At 52.7% G+C, this 5,612-nt stretch overlaps 1 long non-coding RNA gene across 2 annotated transcripts; it reads right to left on the bottom strand.

The window, feature by feature from the left end:
• Positions 1–482: 482 nt before the first annotated feature.
• On the bottom strand, positions 483–3,286 carry LOC145722391 (uncharacterized). Of its 2 annotated transcripts, none has more exons than XR_014146655.1 (2): positions 2,878–3,286; positions 483–2,467 (listed from the first exon to the last, which is right to left on the bottom strand). It is a non-coding gene; the product is annotated as an uncharacterized LOC145722391 (long non-coding RNA). The 2 variants fall into 2 exon arrangements; XR_014146657.1 differs by having other exon boundaries at positions 2,858–3,286.
• Positions 3,287–5,612: the final 2,326 nt, after the last annotated feature.

Raw genomic sequence — 5,612 nt, forward strand, 5'->3', positions numbered from 1 at the left:
GGAGGGACGCGGGGCTCTGAGTACGTACGGGGTGTTGGAGCAGCACGTTCTTCATAACATCCAACACCGAATTTAAAGACACATTTCATTTAGTGACCAACCTACTTTAAAATACCTGAAAGTAAATCTTAAGGAGGCATTTCTTATCCCCAAACACAAACAGCCAGGCAATATGTGCCCAATGTTATCAAAACACACACAGTTCCATGACCACTTTTCTCATTGAGTGTTACTTCGAGAACGCTTCGCCAAGCATGGAGAGTCGATGTTGGCCCTCTTACCGTGTTGGAATGTTCGGTCAGGCCGAGGGGGCGTACACTTGACCATCAGCCTCTCGCTGGCCTTCTGGGTTGTTTCTGGTTATTTGCTTTGTAAATACAGTGGTTTCCAAACCTTTGTCCTAAGTTATAACCTGTTTTTCTTTTTTTTTTAAATTAATTCCTTGAGATACATCCTCAAGAATGAAATAACTGGCTCAAAAATCACATTTTATTTATTTATTTTAAAGATTTTGTTTATTTGAGAGAGAGAGAGCACAAGCAGGCGGAGCGGCAGGCAGAGGCAGTGACCGTCAGCCTCACCTGGGAGAACACAGAGCTGAGCAGGGAGCCCGATGCGGGGCTCCCCTCCCGGGACCCTGGGATCATGACCTGAGCCGAAGGCAGATGCTTAACCAACTGAGCCCCCCAGGCGCCCCCCAAATCACATTTTAATGGCTGTAGATACATATTGCCCAGCTGTCCTCAGAAAGGATTCTAATATTGTAAAAAGCCACATCTACGCACTACTCACCGTGAACCAGCTACATCGTTAAGTGCTTCACATCCATCAGCTTGTCTGACGCCTACCACAGCGGTAGTGGGGAGGCATTACTATCATCCCACGTTACAGATGGGGACTTTGGGCACAGAGAGGCAAACCACCTGCTCAGGGCCACGTTCCTGCCCAACGGCCGAGCCGGGGTGTAGACTGGCAGCCAGCTCCGAGGCCAGCGGTCCTCCCGGAGTCTCAGAGGTCCAGCTTTGCCCCGCCTGCCTCCGCTTCTCTTAATGAGAGAGAACTGCTCCATCTCTCCCCTCTTCCCCAGTCTGTCCTCGGAAAACAGTGAGGGCCACTGAACTCGTTATGCTTGCTTGCTAGTTCTAATCTGCACTCTCCTGCTTTATGACCGGGAACAAGGACCACCTCACTCATACAATATTTATTTATTTTTTAATGTTTTTTTATTTATTCATGAGAGTCAGAGAGAGAGAGAGACAGACGCAGAGGCAGAGGGAGAAGCAGGCTTCCCGCCTAGTAGGGAGCCTGATGCGGGACTCGATCCCAGGACCCTGGGATCATGACCTGAACCGAAGGCAGACGCTTAACCATCTGAGCCACCCAGGCGCCCCTCATATAATATTTAAAAGGTATCTTGGGGGCGCCTGGCTGGCTCAGTCGGTGGAGCACGCGACTCTTGATCTCAGGATTGTAAGTTCGAGCCCCATGCTGGGCACAGAGATTGCTTAAATAATTTTTTTAAAAAACTTTAGAAAAATAAAAAGAAATAAAAGATATTTTAAATTCATATATGGTCAAGTAAGGACAGAGAGAGGAAATAGAAATGTGTAAAGAAAGAGAAAGCAGGGACGCCTGCGCTACTCAGTCCGTTAAGCGTCTGCCTTCAACTCAGGTCATGATCCCAGGGTCCTTGGATCGAGTCCCGAAAAGGGCTCCCTGCTCAGCGGGAAGTCTGCTCCCCCTTCTTGTGCTCTCTTTCTCTGACAAAGAGATAAAACCTGAAAGAAGAAAGAAAGAAAGAAAGAAAGAAAGAAAGAAAGAAAGAAAGAAAGAAAGAAAGAAAAAGAGAAAGAAAGAGAAAGTAGGGGCACCTGGGTGGCTCAGTCAGTTAAGAATCCAACGCTTGATCTCAGCTCAGGTCTTAATCTCAGGGTCATGAGTTCAAGCCCCACAATGGGCTCTGCGCTGGGTGTGGAGCCGGCTTAAAAAAAAGAGAGACAGAAAGCAAAAAAGAGAGCTCTTCAGAAGGCTTTGAGGAAAAGGGGGTAGAATGCATTCCAGGCTAGGCATCACGTACCTCATTTACTGTTAAAAAGGTAAATAATTTCTATAAGACACACCCCCCATTTGGGCTGAGAGCTGGTATTTCCATTCAAAATGTTAATACTATAGCTAATCGATACTCTTTGTACCCCTTTCGTTGCTCCGTCCTTCAGCTCTGGCTTAGACCAGTCAGGCAGCCCCAGCCTCCTGGTCCCTGGAGGGCTCAGCCCAGGAAGCTGGAGGACAGATCTCAGTGGCTGAGACCCGGCCTTGGGCAGAGGTTTTCCTCCAATGAATGGATGAGATCCAAGCAGCACAGTCACCACAGACCACCACCAGGCACTTAGAGATGAAGCCGGGGACGCCATCGGCCAGGCCCATGGGTCTCCAGTTGAGGTTTCCAGGTCCCCAAGCAGCAGGTGTCCTGAATCAGGAGGAACGGCGAAGCCATGCGTCAGGCCCTGTGCCATCGATCCTGTCCCACTCACATGTCCTGCTGCCGAGCCTGGGGCTGATGGAGAAACTCTCCCCCCCCCCAGCCCCCCAGGACCTGGTGCTGCCACAGAGCCCCCAGCCGCCCCACCTCATCGGGCTCCCAGGCTGGCCAGCAGCTCTGCCTAAATCCTCCCTCTCTCCTATCCCACCCCTTCCTCCTGGTGGTCCGCCCCACTCCCCAGCAGGGCTCCCCTCCCCGCTGGGTCTCTCCTCCAGTCCTGGGCGGGGGGCGGGGGGGGGGGTCTCCCAGCGACGCAGCCCTCCCCACCCCCACCAGATGAGGAAGTGGGGCAGGGGCCCCCTCTCCTGCCAACTCCACCTAAGTGCCCGGGGTGGCACCTGAGAAGCGCGGGGTTGAGGAGGAGTCCAAGGCGGCTCAGGGGACTCGGAAGGGGGCGGTGCCGTGTTTGTCCGGGACTTCCGCATCGCTGGATCCAGTGGCCACACTTTGGTCCTTATCTTGTCCAGCCTCTCCCGGCATGCACCACTGGTGACGACCTTTGTTCCCACCGCTCCAGGTCTCCCACCCCCAAGATGTTCCATTTCAAACTCCGTTCCGGGGTCCGCTCCGCACCCCCACCCCCAGGGGTCTCCAGGGCACCGGCCACAGCTCTGCTCACCCTGCACCTGCTTCCCAGGCCGCCTCAGGTCGGTCCTCTCTGGTCGCCGCGAACACCGCCTACAAGCCGACCCTGCCTCCGTCCGCACAACCGGCCCTCACCCCCGCGCTGAGCTGCAGGCTCCTCAGTGCGGCCGCCGGGAGCATCGCGGCCACGCCCACGCGCATGCGCGCCTCCAAGGCGTCCTGCCCCAGGACAGGGTCAAACCGCGTGTCTCGGAGCTGGCCCCCAGACTGGGCCTGGCCTCGGCAGCAGGGACGCACGCTCAGCTGCTGGACGAAACTCCAGGCTCCGTGCTGCAGCCCCCCCCCGCCCCGCCGCCCCTCGCTCCCCTTTCCTTTCTGTTTCTTGCTTTAGTTAACGACACCACAAAATATCCACTTCGACCCAAGGAGAAACTCGGGGGTCAGGCCCTCACCTCCTGCACCCCGTCAGTCACCAATTCTACCAGTTTCACCTCCTAAGCATTTCCCGAATCTATCCTCTTCTGCACAACCCTCCATTGACCTCGCAGGCCCTCACCAGCCTGCAGAGAGACCACCCTTCAAATTCCATACGTTTCTGCTTAAAATGCCGATCTGATCATGTGACTGTAAGCCCTTCGGTGGCTCCCCTGAAAGGAAAAAAAAGTCCTCTGTGCCCCAGTGAGGGTAATTTATTTGTACAATAGTGTCATTTAAAGAGAGAGAGACATAAAACTAGGTGTAAATATATACTTACTGCACATCAAACTATAACAGCAATGGCAAGCTACCACATAGAAACTAAATTATCAAGCCAATAAATTTTTGAATAATAACATTGTTTCATTGCAACAGATGGTATTTGCTGAAACCGATTGCTGAACAAAGTGCCACTGCAATGTGGATCCCTCCCGCGCGGAGCCTGCGGTGTTTGGCAGGTGTGTGATGACTCGCCTCTCCCACCCCTGCTCCGGGTTAGAACTGCAGCTAACACCCTGTTCACGCACACCAGGGCCTGAGTCCTCCTCTGCTCTCCGTTCAGGGCTGAGCCCACTAAAGCAGCTTTCCTCGGTGCCGGCTCATCACCAACACAAAGGCAAATGTAGGCACTGAAATCTTTTGGCAACGCGGAAGTTATAACCCAAAACCTGATTAGCTCATCCGTGTGTTCTAATATCCTTAAAAGGAAGACGCAAAAGTTAGCCTTTCCGCAGAAGATTTGTGGACGTTGGGTTGAAACCTACAGAACCAAGTCCAAGCTCCAGAAAACGTGAGAGCCAGAAGCTCCCCACTGCACCCCCACACAAACGCCCAGAGACACTTTTGCAACCACGTCCCACCCCTCACTTGACATCCCAGTGACCCAACCTGTTTGTGTCCCTGGGCTTTGGGTTCGTCCTCATCCCCCTGATGGAAAGGCCCTGTCTTGCCCACCTCCTAAGCTAACTCCTCCTCATCCTTTGAAATTTTGCTCCGAAGCTCATCCTGACCCCAGAGGCAGGGTCAAACAGGGTGTCTCCGAGCTGGCCCCCAGACTGGGCCTGGCCTTGGCAGCATGGACGTACACTCAGCTGCTGGACGAAACTCCAGGCTCCGTGCTGCAGTGGACAGGAACCCTCACTGTGGCTGAGCTGCCCGACGTGCTGTGATGATCGTGGTGACCTTGGACATGTCACTTCATGACCTTGAGCCTCAGCTGCCCCATCTCCGACACAGGAACCATACAGATAAATTGGCACAGGTGAGGGGCACCTGGGGGGCTCAGTCGGTGAAGCATCTGCCTTCGGCTCAGGTCGTGACCCCGGGGTCCTGGGATCGAGCCCCACATCGGGCTCCTGGCTCAAGCGGGGAGCCTGCTTCTCCCTCTCCCTCTGCCTCTCTCCCTGCTCATGCTCTCTCTCTCTCTGTCTCTGTGTCTCAAATGAATAAATAAAAAATCTTTAAAAAAAAATAAAATAAAAATAAAATATATATACAGTGAGGGGCGCCTGGGTGGCTCAGTCGGTTGAGCGTCTGCCTTCGGCTCAGGTCGTGATCCCGGGGTCCTGGGATCGAGTCCCGCATCGGGCTCCCTGCTTAATGGGGAGTCTGCTTCTCCCTCTCCCTCTTTCAAATAAATAAACAAAATCTTAAAAAAAAAAAAAAACCCTGGCACAGGTGAGAAATTCAAGGAAACGTGATATACAGCATGATTTTGAAGTAGAATGTTACGGCATATCCATACGATGGAACACCACGCACAGACAGAAGGAGGAAGCTCTCTGTGTACTGATGGGGAAATGCTTCTGAGATTTGTCTTAAGAGAAGGAAGTAAGGACATAGCAGTGTGTGTGAGATGTTACCGTTTGTCTAGAAAGGGGGGATACATATTCATATTTACTTGCTTATGCATTAAAATGTCTGGAAAGATAAACAAGAACTAAACACAGGTTACATTAGGAAAAAGGAAATGGGCAGACAGCACAGATGTGAGAGTGGATTTTTTACTGCA

The sequence above is a fragment of the Leptonychotes weddellii genome, chromosome 6, assembly GCF_054177405.1.
Source record: "Leptonychotes weddellii isolate Sample4059 chromosome 6, ASM5417740v2, whole genome shotgun sequence".
NCBI lineage: Eukaryota > Metazoa > Chordata > Mammalia > Carnivora > Phocidae > Leptonychotes > Leptonychotes weddellii.